We start from the raw sequence: 15,647 nt of genomic DNA, 5'->3' as shown, positions 1-15,647 counted from the left end.
GGACGAGCTGTCACTCGCCCTGCAGACTCCAGAGCATCCAGGACGAACACGAGGGAAAGGGGTGATTCCTTGGAAGATTGGATTCAAGGAGGACATCCACACGTACAGGAGTCGGATGAGGAGCAAGAGAGATACCGATGCGAAGATTGCAGATCTTGAGTACAGGGTATCGAGCTACGAGCTCAGCATGCAAGAGGAGGTGGCAAGGAAGGTTGATGAACGCATGGTTGCACATCGGTCCCATGATCCCCAGCCGACCATTCCTCCTGCAATGGTGAGCCCTTCAGGCAATCGTAGCAGCTGCGCCTCAACGGGGCAGGTAGGATCACAGAGCATGGACGCCATGCAAACCCAGGACGAAACCACCTGCCCCGTTGATGACATCACTCAGCGGACACCATGTGAGCTGCATATTCCCTCCAAGAATTTATCAATAAAGGTAAGCTCGTAGTTTATAGATTTTAGATTTGTCCATTCCGCAAGTTGCTGCTTATATATGTTGATTACTAATAAATAACGTCTCACCACGTGAAGGTGGCGTCGGGCATGGCCATACCAACGGACCCTTCAGGTACTTACCACTGCAGGCCGATTCCAGCAGGATACTCCAAGGTCGAAGTTGAGTTGGTGGAAGGCGCGTACGAGGACCTCGAGTTGGATTACCATAGAGGAGACGGTGAGACGCATCTACGAGACACAAGCCACGCCATTATACTATGGCGCAAGCGGTACATCATCCTCCCTGGGCGACAAGCGGCGTCTCGTGCACCATCTCCTCCGGCTCCGCCATCTCCTCCTCAGGCTACTGCACCGTCTCCTCCTCATGCTCCAGCACCGTCTCCACCTCAGGCTCCTGCACCGACTCCTCCTCAGGCTCCTTCACCGACTCCTCCTCAGGCTCCTACACCGACTCCTTCGCAAGCTCCTCGTCCGGCACCTTCCAAGTCAAGGGCCCTCCAAGCTCCACCACCGGCCCCCACAAAGGCAACTAAGAAGGCGAAAGTTGACGCTGCAAAAAATAAGGACCCGGGGTACGATTGCACGCAAGAGGAGCTTGACGCTTATGTGGCATCAGAAGTCAGGAGACAATTGAAGCCTCGAAGTCCAGAAAAGAAGATTCCTATAGACCCGAGTGCCAGGAACTTCTTCAGGGGTATGTCTGCACCTGCCAAGGAGGCCATAAAGCTATCGGACTATGAGCGAACACTTGAGAAAGCATCTTCTGGAAAGTCCAAACCAGTCCCTCAGCTTGGAGAGCAACCAAACCAAGAGATCGAGCCGTCGGTGACCGGTGAAGATTTGGTCCGTCATTTGGTCCGCGGCAAATGGAGAGAAAGACTTAGGCGGAAGTTCAATTTTCCTGTGAGTACACATGCTCTACATTTATATTCAATCTCCAATTCAAATACATACAAGTGTATATTAATTAGATCTCTCGCCGTTTGTCATTTATTTATAGTGCGCAAAGCAAAAGCAGGGAACTAACTTGTGCGGCTACTACGTGTGCGAGTATTGCCACTGCCTTGCAGACCAAATCATCACCACAAGAGAGCTCGATGTACGTACAAATAAATTCAAAATTTCATTGCGTACGTATCGATTTGTTGTTTAATTACTAATTAATTTCATACATTCATATAGCTTATTCGCATGAGGGATAACCTGATCACACAGAAGGAATTTATCGTGGCGGTTCAAGAACAACTCATGGGATTCATCAACGAACAAATCCTTGATCCCAAGGGTGAATTCTACTATGACGGAAATACAATTCATAGGTCCTTAGCTTCTGAGATAACGACTACTACTATGTCGAAATCGTAGCTAGCTAGGACATCATAATGAATTGTAATTAATACATGTCTATTTTTCTATATGCATGTACACATTTTCTTTAATGTAAATATATATTTTGGTCATATATATATATATATATATATATATATGTGCAGCAACAGGGCCATGCAAAAAAAAAAGGTCAGCTCGATCTTTAGTCCCGGTTGGTACCAACTAGGACTAAAGATCGCTATCTTTAGTCCCAGATTGGTAGTCCCGGTTTGAAAACCGGGACTAAAGAGGGGTTACGAACCGGGACTAGAAACGCTTTCTCCAGCAGTGTACTACATGTTGTGATAAGGATGTTGCCATCCGCAACCAAAAAATCACCATAAGGTTGTTCTCGCTGGCTTGGATCTAGCTAGTGATTTGGCCCCGCCACCACCTTCCTAATGGATGTACAGATCTCCAGTGGCTCGCTTGGACGACTGTGAGGATAGAGGAATGATGGGGTTGTGGCGGTGGCTAGGGTTTGTCCAAGGAGCCTCTTTTGTTTCGATTCTACATCTGTTTCAGAATAAGTTCGTTTTTGACTCATCTCTCTTTTTTAAGTTCATTTTTGAGTAACCATTGCATCCGAATTTGAGAAAGTAGGAGATAAATGCATTGGCAAAATATAAAAAGAAGAATAAAGTATTATGTTTTTTTATTGGTATACTTGGGATGCGTGAAAAATTTAAGCTTAGAGCGAGGTCAATAACAGAGCCAACTATCGGCTGCAATAGAGGGACACCTCATCTGGAGTAATCATTATAGCCAATTGATACAATAGAGATATCGTATACTTACTGCAACACAAATATTTTTTTAATTTTTATGGGCCCATCATCCCTCTACTCTCTTTCTTGCTGGAGGAGGAGATGCACGGGATCCTTCACGTGCTCAAGTCCAAGGACGAACACCAGTACATCACGGTCAACAAGATGGTCCTCAGCCTCAACAAGGGCCTCGCGTGGCGTGGGGCGCTCGCCGGCACAGCCGCGGTGGCCACCGTGTTCATCGGGTCCAGCGAGGCCAGTGCACGACGGCTGTGGTGGAAGGGGACGGCGGCCGCTGTAGACGTGGACAAGGGTGGTGGGACAGGCGCGTGCGAGGACGGCGGGATGGATGAGGACGAGGACGGTGGGGCACGATGGATGTGGGCGGGGACGGCAGGATGGACGAGGATGAGGACAATGGTCGCGGCGCGGCGGATGCAGGCGAGGACGACGAGATGGACGCTGGCGACAATGGCGGAAGGGATATGGGTGACGAGGCGAGGATGGTGGCCACGGCTCGGCGGATGCGGGTGAGGACGACGCAGGCGGTCGGGCTGGACGAGAACCACAGTGGCGGCAGTAGTGGCCGCCGTGGACGAGGTCCGCCACCGAGGCGGTCGCGGTGGGCGAGGGCCGCTGCCAAGGCGGACGTAGGCGATGGAGACAGCGGCCATGGTGGATGAGGGTGGCGACGACGGCGGACAAGGGCAATGGAGACACCGGTCATGGTGGACGAGGCGGCGGCCCGGTGGAGCTCAACGACGGCAGATGAGGGCGACGGAGACGCCGGCGATGGTGGACGAGGCGGCGTTCGGTGTAGCGCGACGGCGACAACGGGGAACGCGGGCGGAGCGGATGGCGAGTTGGCGATGCGGACGCGCTAGTGGGCCCCGCTGCCTCGGGACGAGCATGCAGTTGGGCTGCTGCTGCTGTCTCTCCTCTCCTCTCCTCTAGCTCATCAAAAAATCCTACGTGGACCTTATACCGTCCAGTATTGTACCTGCTCTTATATTAGAACGAAGGATAAATTACTGATTTTCTAGATAATAAATAAATGCATTGGAGAGGATAGTAAGAAAACAAGAACTGAGACAGGGGACTGCGGCCCTGTTTAGTTCCAAAGTTTTTTTTTTCCAAACTTTCAACTTTTCATCACATCAAATATTTTATACACGCACAATTTTTCTATCACATTGTACCAGTTTTAACTAAATTTCTAAACTTCAGTGTGGTAAAGAAAGAGGACGGCAGTAAGCGGTGTGTGGGTAGTGCCCCCGCACGCCCGCACGATCGCAATTACTGCCTCCTGCGCCGTCTGCCGTCTTCGGGGCGGGCGGGCGGGCTCTGCGGCTTTTTTGCGCCGCGCCCACGCCCGCGCTAGCGCTACTACGGTAGCCTAGCTAGGCTGCAGGCACGCGTGCGGCCGCCGGGCGGTGGAGTCAGCAGCGCAGTGTTGCTCCCTGCGTTTGGTTGGTTGGGAGCAATGAATTGACGCGCGCGCGGAGAGGAGAGATCGATCGCGAGCGGCCGCGCGTACGTACGTACGTCCGCACGCGCGCGCAGGTCGCAGGATAGGAGAGGAGAGGGGATGGCGATAGATGGGCGTGCGGTGGCTGTGTGCCCGCGTTGGCAGCTTGCAGTTGCAGGGGAGGAGCGAGGGGGCTACCGCACGCACGGATGGGTGGTCGGTCCATGCATACACCGATGCCTACAGTACGTTGTATATCATCTTTGCCGTGTGCATTTATTGCTGCTAGCTACTCGTACTACTCCAGGAGTGTACGTACTCCTACTAGAGGCGCCGATGCCAATTGCCCATAGATGCATGATATACGCGCCCGCCCCAAACCTTCGCCTCTCTTCATCTATCCTTCCCACCACTGATTCGAGTATACGACAGATATATACTCCGTCCGTACCTTAAATGTTTGACGCTATTAATTTTTTTAAATATATTTAACTGTTCGGTTATTTAAAAAATTTTATAAAATATATAAAACTATATATATTTAATAATTAATCAAATGATAGGAAAATAATTAATAATTACTTAATTTTTTTAAATAAATTGAACGGTTAAAAATATTTAAAAAAAAATCAACGACGGAGGGAGTATATATCGATGGAGACGGCCATGGATCGATCCATCGTGGATGGATGGGTGTAATGTAATGTACGTGCACGCGTGCGTGTATTTATGGCCGGCGATCGACTCACAGCTAGGCACGCATCAATTGCATGGATCGTCCTGCATTTTGATATGCTAGCTGCTCATCGATCTGATCGGCCGCCTTCCTTGGGAGTTGGGGGGGCTCCGCCTACACACATACAGAGCGTACGTACTGTGCGCTAGTTAGGCCGTATGTATGTCTGCTTCCCATGGGCGCACACGACTAGTACTACTATACTCTATCATTCATGTGCCCATCGATCGATCCGATGGAACAGTGTTCAACGCCTGTTACCATTTCCCGGTTTACCTCTCGTCTCTGCTTTCTCGACCTCCAAGATTGGATAGGTGTACAATATTCATTCCTCTTAACTCACTTGTCCCCGGCCTCTTGTTCATTTTGTTTGTCTCGGAAGTGGATTTGGGAAAAGGGAAATTCAACAGCGGTTTTTTTTTCTCTTTTGCAAAACGGGACACCAACAAAATGGTCCTGCAATTAGTTAAGCAGCTGTTTTTATTATCGATCAAGGAACCTTCGGAGAAGCAGCAGAGATATATGGGGCGCACGCCCGGTTTGGAGATCCATATGATCCATGAAAAGCCACAAACAAACATGCAGAAAATAAAACGAAGGGGGCCGCGAGTACTTCCAACGAGTAGGTACACAGACGCACGCACGCATGCACAACACTGGACAGAGCATCTATCTCTACATATCCATCAATCCATGCACACATGCATCGTCGACTGGTGGTACTGGAGTGGAGTAGTATAGTGGAGTGTCATTCACTCACTCACCCAACTCTGTCATGCAAAAAGTGAGAGTAATTTAAGCCGCCAACCAACCACCCACACGAGTGGGGAATGTCCCTCTCTTGCTCTGCTGCTAGCTCCACCATGTGCCCTCTCATTAGCGCCACATGCGACCTCACATGCATCCGTTGCCCATCAATCCATCCTATCCTCTATACCTCATCTTTCACAGCCTTAGATCAGGGAGATGGAGATCGATGTCTTATTTGTATATACTAATATACTAGCACTGAGGATAATTATTAACAAGCTGAGCTGTTTGGAATACATAAACAAGTATAATGTACATTTATAATAGGATTAATTGGATCCATACCATTACAAGTGTACCAATTTGTTTTTAAAAAATATCATTACTATTTTCGCGATATCGACTGAATGTCATTGAAATTTTGCAAAATTGAAATCGTGCCATCATCATCATGTTTTCCATCTTCTCATCGTTACTGAGCTCCGAGGAGGCCGGCCAACGAGGTCCATAGTGTCAGCCTAGCGTTGGATCCGAGGACGTGGCAATGCTCGAACGGTGCGGTGGTGGTGTCTGTGGATAAGGGCATCTTCAGCTCTGCACTCGGCTTGGAGGGGTCGATGACGAGCTCCTCCCGATGGCCCCCACCCACTCTTGCACTGCCACCACTCACTCAAGCATGTCGCGCTGTCGCCACATGCCCTGAGCTCCTCCTAACTGCCCTGCCTGCTCCTGATACCGAAGAGGACGGGGCTTCGCTAGATATAGGTCGGGGCCTTTCCCATCACCGCGAGCTCCCTCTTCCTCGCCGTGTCGTAGTCTTCACGGCTACCGGCTATTGTTGTCGGCGGCGTTGAGGCTAGTCGTGCCATAGTCATCTGACCCTACCACGAGCTCTAGCCCACAAACTTGCGGGTGACACAGTCGAGGGGTCGGCTGCAAGGAGGAAGCCGACGTGCCGGTTCCTCAGGGTCAACCTACGCCTACTCACCATCCTGGCTTCGACCCCATCATCCCCGACCTCCTCTTTGTCAACGCTTCTTGCACCCGCATCCTCAACCGCTTCGAGGCCTTCCAGGCACGGTAGTTCAAGGCAGCGATGGATGCTCGCCGACCACCTCCTTTATATTAACATGGATTGGGGGAGCTTGTCGACCAGACTTCTCGTAGTCGTAACCGACCCCTCGATGGTAATAAGAAGAAAGAAAATAAGGAAGAATATAGAAAACGTGACGATATTGGTATAGTTCAAATTTTACAAAATTTCAGTGGCACCCAGTCGATACCGTGAATGGTAATGACATTTTTTTTTCAAATTGGCAAATTTGCAATGTTCTACTTGAATGTATCAAATTAACCCTTTATATACTACCACACATATATCAGAACATGTTTTTTTTCACTGAAATCACACAGATGGAATTTTGATGTGAATAAAAAAACCGCTCACCACTCTTTAAAATGATGGAATTCTGATGCAATTCCTAGGTTTGAAAAGAGTCTTGAAAGGATTTAATTATTAATGAAGGAAATACTCTAAAATTTATATGGATTTAAAGGAGTTCTATAAGGCTATTTTGGAACGTAATATTTAAAAAAAAATACCATAATAGAAAAAAAAACATGATTGGAATGTTGTGGCACGATGAATCCTACTGGTGGAAAATAGAATCACAAGATTGCTCAAACACATGTTTTTAGACGGCTCATGGGAAAAATATAAGATTTTTGAGGTATGTATTACTTGCACAGAGTAAGAGAAAGAGAGATATTGCTTTGGAATTCTTATAGGAAAAATTAACTTGAGATTGGAGCTCATATTTAAAATTCTTTAAAACTAGAGCATAGAAATGAATTCCAAAGAAATTTTACAAACCTAATTAAATGGTTAAATCCTACTACAAGCCAGTAGTCTCAAGTGTTTGGTAAGATTGATGAGTCGGTTGTTGTTGGAGCTGTTTTGGTCCAAACCTTGGGGTCTAAAGGACAGAAACGAGAGATTCCCAGGAAATCCTGCGCTTTTCATGTGTCTTTTCCGCCGGTCCTGTGTGCGCGGCCATGTCAGTGCCAGTTGCTATACTTTTTTCTCTCCCTCTCTTTTCTTTTTTCTTCCATTTACTATTCGGTCGTGTGCGTACGTGTTGGTTTTTTGTTTTTGGCTTTTGGGATGTGCCGTCAAGGTAGTACATGGGGCTTATCAATCAAATCAGAGTTGCACGAGGGCCTCTAACTTGTCCTCTTCTGCCTCTCTCCATCTCCTCCTCCTACTCCTGGGGCCCTCACCCCCCCGGTTTGATACCTCTCCTTTTCCCCATGCTTAATGCTCATTGATGTGTGTAGCGTCATGAGATGAGAGCGTGAGAGAGACCGGACGTTTTCCTTTTGTGTGTACGAATCACTGGTCAGATTAACAGGAACTTTGGTTATCATCAAATTAACAGCCTTTTTTCTTTTCCTTTTGGAACGCATGAACTGCACAAACACAGAAATACTAAGCGTTACTCTTTGCGTTTCTCTTCTTGTCTAAATGGATCTTGGTTGTGTGATTTAATTAGCTTTAAAAATGTTTTATAAATTTATCTTTGCTCCAAAAGGCAGCAGTGCATTTGCAGCTTGTGGACTTGTGAACTTTTCCATTGTCAAAAGGTAGGAGTGAGCTTTCTTGAAATGAGGGAAAAAGAAATCCATCCTTGATGTTAGCAACAAAATTTGAGCACATGAATAAAGCACTAGGGCTAACTAGAAGAAGAGAAAAAAACAACAAAAGAATAATCAATTAAATACTCTAGCTAGTATAGCTAGGCAGCACAGTGAAAATTAAATGAAAAATGGACATCCCACTCACCAAATAGTGCTGCATGTACTGGCAAAACAAAAACAAAGTTGCTCCACGATCAGATGACAAGGGAAAGAGAACAAGCTCCCCAATGTTGAGAAAAAGGGACAGATGGATGCAAATTTGTCACTAGACTAGCCTCATCTAATCATTGAGGGTCCTGGGAGAGAGCAGTGTGTGTGTGTTTGTGTGTTTGTCGTCTCTTACCTCGCCACGACTATACCTTTGGGAGTACATATCATGGTCAAGGTAGGGGTGCCGTTCCTATCGGAGAATCCAGGCCCTATATCCTTAAAACACCAACGTAACACAGCTAGCTAGTACTAATATATAAGCATCAAGAAATAATTAATAAAATCGTGTTAATTTTAATTAACGATCGATGAGTGGCCTATCGGATTCAGAGGAGTACGTACGTACTATACCAATCGATCATCGAATTAATGGAAGAGATGGCGATTAATTAAGCTCATCTTCCAATCATCAAATTGCTGTTGGCGTACTACTCTCCATATATAGGACCAAAATCACATGATTGGGGCTCTCCCCCCGTGTGACAGGGACGCTGATTGATTCACTATCACATATCCGGCCAACCCTATATATAACAGAGCTCCTATCATGGACATCGTCCAACATGACAATACATCAAAGTTAATTTTTGCAAAGAAAAAAGAAGGAAAAAGAAAAATTCATCAGTTTCGTTTGATATATATACTGCCTAATTTTGGACTGGTTAATAAAGAAGCACGTAGTAATTAATTAGTTAAATACTTCATTGATTTTTTTAAACACACTACAAACACACAGTCGCTCACAACGTGCCCACACTTACCCCTATAAACGTATATATACACAACTTCGAAAGATAGCTAGAACGGGCATATCTTAAGTTGAATGAAATTACCATGACCTTTCAAAGATAGGTTCGATATATCTTGAGATTGATGAAGTTACTATGTATGCCTTGCTGTCGACGGGTACGTTACTTATACCATTGAATAAAAAAATAACAGTAAGTACGAGCAACCGTGTCAAGTTTAGGACTTGAATTGAATTGTTACCCACGGTTTGGTGTGTTTCATGTACTATTATAAGTATTGATGGGTCCTGTGGGTCGATCTTGATCCAATATATGCAATCTGAACAGAATACATTGAAGAGACTGAGGGAGATCTAGGTGCAGAGTTTTTGGATTAGTGCCAGCATTTAACTCGTTTTTTTCATCCTCTGCGGAAAAAGTTAAGATTCTTAAATTGACAAGAGCCTAAAATTAGAGAATTCAGCAAGACTTCTTTTGCCAAAGAGGAGGAAGATTTTCGTATGGGCTTACTACCATACTCGTGTTAATTCCTCCATCACACGTACGCGCAGATGGATGAAAGTTGGACTTTGGGACACCTCAGTGATGCAGACCGATGATGATGATGATGATGATTCGTTCAAGATTACTACTACTGGGTTTTGGAGATATATATTACATGTGTGTTTTTTTTTAGATAATGATATATATTACATGTGTAGACGGCAAAACTGAATGGTGAAGGCAATTTGTTGTGCTCTTGCCTTATCTGGACTGCAATATATACTCAGTAGTATATACTAGGAGTATTTAGGTATCCTATATATACAATGAGGAATTAATAGACCTTAGACGGGCCCAAAAAGGCCCGGCCTTCAAAAGGACAGGAGCTTAAAAAAACAAACTAAATTTCCTTTCTTTTTCTTTTAACAGTGATTCATACTAACATCTCATTACTTTCTTTAATTTTATTATGAATTAAAAAAAGACACTGCACACGCAGACACATACTACACAGCACACCGTTCTAAACAACTACTACAACAATAATCACGGGCGGAGCCCCATATATTTAGGGTGGAGCCCAATAACTCAGCTATTTTCACCATATATATACTACATCAGTCTAAACTTAGACACCCGTATCAAGCTAAATTCATTCCAAACCAGAGTAAAGCAAGCAGAGGCGAACTCCTTCATTTTGTTCTAGCTCCATCCCTAGCAATAACTTTTAACTTGGTTTCAAAATCTACAAGATATTTGGGGTGTGTTTAGTTCACGCTAAAATTGGAAGTTTGGTTGAAATTGGAACGGTGTGACGGAAAAGTTGGAAGTTTATGTGTATAGGAAAGTTTTGATGTGATGAAAATGTTGGAAGTTTAAAGAAAAATTTTGGAACTAAACACAGTCTTGGTTGGTTGTGTCTAAAGATGACTAGGGTTGCCATAGATTTATGGCTAAGTTGCCAAAGTTGCGGTTTAGAAAATTGAAGCCACACACCTTAAAGAAAGTTTAATTGTATAGTCTAAAATTGATACATTATTTACAGTCAATCTAATAGCCTGCCTATACATATACATATAAATGTATACTATACTACTAATACCTAGGCGACTTCTCATACGCACACAACATCTTAAGAGCTAGAGCCTGTGCTATAGCTTGCTACAAATATGTAGCCTGCTTTTATTTTCTCCCCTCTTCTCTCTTTTTCACTTAAACACAAATCTAATGTAGCAATTTCTGAAGCTCACTTGCATCACTTATTACTATACTTGCTCTTAGCCTTCTTATCAAGTACCACAACTTATTGTATTTATGAAGTATGGGATAAAGTTAAAGAAAAGTTTGGCATACAAAAAAACAAGGCAAACTATGCTCAGCAGCCAAACATCCCCTAATCCCAAGCCTATTTTTCTAATGTCTCTACCATACACCACAAATGGCCCAACGCAATCAGTTTATAATGAAGTCGAATTCAGACAAGATTTTTTTCACTATTGTCCACCATCATTTCATCTATATGCGAGATCTTCCTTTTTGTGAATTTAGATGAATTTTTTTTTGTTTTACACAAGTTTTCATCTAAATTGGGAGTTTCATTGTACACGTATTTCAACCCTCCTTTCCAATGGAAATTTTCCTTTGGCAGAAAAACATTCAATGACGACCTCATATTATCACAAACATAAAAAATATGATGGTTCACAGAACCGTTATGATAGGCTCTTGGCCCATTTGTGACGATGCTATGCTGCACGCAGTACTATGAGATACACTACTACAAAACATATAATACGTACCGGTTCATAGGTGTCGGTTTTATTTTTTGAAACTGGCACCTATCATATCTTATTGTAAAGTTATAACCTACTAAATCCTAAAACTCAACATACAAAGATGCCATATTATCATGCATTAACAAGAAGCAACATCATCACCCACTAACAATTATTGCATTTAAACATCATGCAAGCATGTTATATTATCTATAATTTTATAATTTATTAAATTTTAGAGTTTTAAAATCTAAGAATGTTAAATAATATTTCAATATATATCTTCATCATTTATGATTATATATATATATATATATATACCTATTTGGTTCATCCTCAGTTAGTTAGCGCTATTTCTCTCTTCTCCCATTAAATCATATCACATCAATTATTTATAGACTTAGATGATTAATCTATGGTCCAAACTATCTCACTCCCTTTTTTTCTCATAAAACTCCATTATCTTACTTTTACATTTGAATCATCTATATACTATTTAAATTTAAATTATCATACACCATATCACTTACGTAAGTTTATATTATTTAGCTATCTTACATATTTTTTTATTTATTGTTATCATGCTAAAATCCAACCAAAAAAACTAGAACCTATTGTATATGTGCCGATTTTTTTTAAAAAATAGGACCTATACTTATATTATAGGTGTGTCAGATTTGCATAAAAACCAGTACCTATAATAAGCTATAGGTGCCCGGCACCAGAGCCAAGTTAAACTGAGCACCCATTCTCACTCCGTCCGGGCAGCCTCCTCCTCCTAGTCCTTATCCATCTGGGCAGTCTCCTCTATCTCTCTCTCTCCTCTCCATACTCCACTCCTCTTCCTCTATATCCGCCTCCTTGTTGCAACATGGTGGCTGGCGTCGCCTCCTCCTCCTCCTCCACCCTACCCTCCAGCCCCCTCTCTCCCGGCGGAGGTGGAGGTGGTTGCAGCGTCACCTACTCCTCCACCATCCTCCCCTCTGGCCCCTCTCTCCCGGTGGAGGAGGACCGCAGCGGCCGCCCAGATCCGATGGCGACAACGGAGAGGACCGTGGGGCCGCCCAGATCCGGCAGTGACAGCGGAGAGGACCACGGTGGTCACCAGCAGCGATGGCAGCCCTTCTCCTATGCATCCGCCTCCCCCCCCCCCCCCCCCCCCCCGCAACGACCTCTCCTCTCCACTGCCTTCTCCTACCAGCGGCAGCGGCGTTGGTGGCGGCGGCGTTGGTGGCCAAGATTTTTTTTTCATTCGTTGAAAACTAGAGTTACCGGTGTTGGGGTAAGAACCGATACATATAATCTCTATAGGTACCGGTACATATGTGTTTGGGTATTGGAGCCGTCAAATTGGTTCTGGCTGGGTAACCGACACCAATAGCCGGTTTCCAACTGGTACTAATAAGGATTTGCTCACTAGTGATACTGTTTTGCCTTTAGAAATCCGCATGGGCATTGTCAAATAACAATCACCATAATACATACTAATTAATTAACCAGACAAAACAGTGATATTGTTAGCTGACTTAAAAAAAATACTTCTGTATACTTGCTCTAATTTTTAATAGGGAGTACTCCATATACTTAGGACATAATTCATGCCCAATCTTTTAAAAAGGGTGCGTGATTTGGTGGTAGAATCGTAAGCTTTCATCCCGTTGTTTATAAATATTACTGTGACGTGGGTAGATGTCTTCTCGTTAATTAAAGGAGCACGATCTACAAAATGCCACATGTACCCACTATAATTTTTTTTTCCAGACGGCCAAAAGCACAAAACAAAATTTTGCATCCGGCTGACCAGCCCACACCCAGCTGTCTATGAAGATCACCATTTTTCTATACGGTAGCGCAATTGCATACGAAATGGGATTTTCGCATGCGGTCACCTATGCTAATCGCACATGAAAATAGTTTCGGTGAAAAAAATCCGAAAAACAAAATCACCCAAAACCGTAGCTGTTACCGCCGTCGTCATTGCAACCGTCACTGCTGTCATTGTCGTTGTAGCCACTACCACTATCATCATCGCCATTCTCAAGGGTAGGGGCAATAGATCGGTGCGCCGGTCGCTGTGGCTGCCCGCTCCTGCCGCCTGAGCCCGCCGCCACCGCTCCCAGAGGCGGGGGCAGCAGATCCGCACGTACGCACTGTTGCTATACCAAAGGCTGGGGCAGTTGATCTACCCGCCAACCGCTCGCTCTTGCCGACATTCGCGAGGCAGGGGCAGCAGATCTACACACCATCATCGATCCCAAGAGCAGGTGTAGCGGATCCATCTGTTGGCCGCTCGTTCCCACCGTCGTCATTGTCGAGGAAGGTTAGAGAGAGGGAGGGGAGAAGAGTAGAGGTGATCGGGAGGGAGGTGATTGGAGTGAAGGGGGAGAGGAGACTAGGAGAGTAGAGGTGAGAGTGGGGAAGAGATAAGGATTGGGAGAGGAGAAGAGAAAGTTAAAAAGGTGTGCTGGAGAGGGAGGGGATAAAAAAATTTATGCGGTAAAAAAACGCGGGGACCCACGTGCTTTTTATGTATCTCTCATGTAAAAATTTATTTTTGTATACGGCTCTTTAAGAGATCCGTATAACGAAAATATATTTATTTTTTATATGGGTATGTCAAGAGCATTATCTGTAAAAATTAATTTTTCGTGCTGACTTTTTAAGAAACCGTATATGAAAATACAGATTTAGTTAAGATCGGTACTCGTATAGAAAAATCATTTACTGGTAGTGACAGTAGAAGCACAAATCACGCGCGGCAACGACCGGATGCCCCCTTTGGCCGAGCAGAGATGTGACGGGGTGGATGTAGTAATAGAATGGATTATTGGTTCAAGGAACCGGATCGGGCCGAGTCGTGTCGGTCTCCCCATCACACGTGCGCCTGGCTTGGCTTTTCATGTTTTCTTCCATTGACCGGAGCTAGTACTACTAGCTATTGTCATTGGAAAAAGAAATTAAAGATCACTGGAGATATATAGATAAAATTGTAGATAATTATTACTGCCTTCGTTTTTAATAAATAACACGGTTAACTTTTAAATATATGTTTGACCATTCGTCTTATTAAATTTTTTATGTAAATATATAATATATATATATATATTATGCTTAAAGTATTTTAAGTGATAAAACAACTCACAGCAAAATAAATTATAATTACGTAAATTTTTCAAATAAGATGAATGATAAAAAGTCAACAATGTCGTTGGAGCGTAGTATTTATATGCCTCCATCGCTCCATCATTAATAGTTTGATTTATCCATGTGTACAAGTCATGGCCACCTATTCTGGTAGGACCCTCCATTTGGAGTTGCCTACGTGGTCTACGTGCCCTCCATACATGAACACTAGCTCAAACAGGAGTACTACATGTGTATATATTCGCATTTGTCCTATTCAATCACAGTTCAAAAAAGTGTGTACGGTTACATCTATATCATCGTTATACTCCCTTCTTCAAAAGAACCTGTCAAAATACCACATAATTTCCACATTTAATTCGAGGCAGTTGCCTCAACCGCCTATTCAAATCGATTTTAGTCGCCAATAAAAATCACTTGCGTAGCAGTGTAACTTTTTTTTAATGAAACTACACATATATTGTCATCCTATTTGATTATCGCATGTTTGTCTTTTCTAAACATAACTCTAAGAGCGGAGTGACCCTAACCTCACTCCATCCATCTAATTCATTCTTCATATCACTCTAAATCGTTCATGTTCACATTTTAGGTGTGGAGAGCCAAAACTGTTTGATTGGAATATATATGTATATATATAGCTTCAGCTCCCAGAGAAGATAGCCTTGCCAAATAGAAACATAGGTTTATTTGTTGTATGTCTACTTACTTTAAAAATTCATGTGTGGGAAAGATACTTCATCCGTGTGGTACCAAGAACTAGCTAGAATTTCATCGAGAAAAAAAAATACTTGCCCATATTTTAAGGAACTTACGAGGTGCCTACGTGGCACATTCATGGCGTTTGAACTTGGGGGCACCGATTCATGAACGAGAGAAAAACAAGTGGTAATAGGGACATTATGGATGGAACAATCTAAGATTGCTCTATTTTAGTACCATACAGGTACCAAGCTCATGTTTGGTCAGCATTGCCTTTCCAAGCATGAAAATTTAGGTCAAGGCCTTTAATGCGTGAGCAATATACACTATTAATTCGGC

The sequence above is a fragment of the Oryza glaberrima genome, chromosome 3 (genome assembly GCF_000147395.1).
Source record: "Oryza glaberrima chromosome 3, OglaRS2, whole genome shotgun sequence".
Taxonomy (NCBI): Eukaryota; Viridiplantae; Streptophyta; class Magnoliopsida; order Poales; family Poaceae; genus Oryza; species Oryza glaberrima.
The sequence above is the reverse complement of the archived record's forward strand: the minus strand, read 5'-3'. Positions refer to the sequence as shown.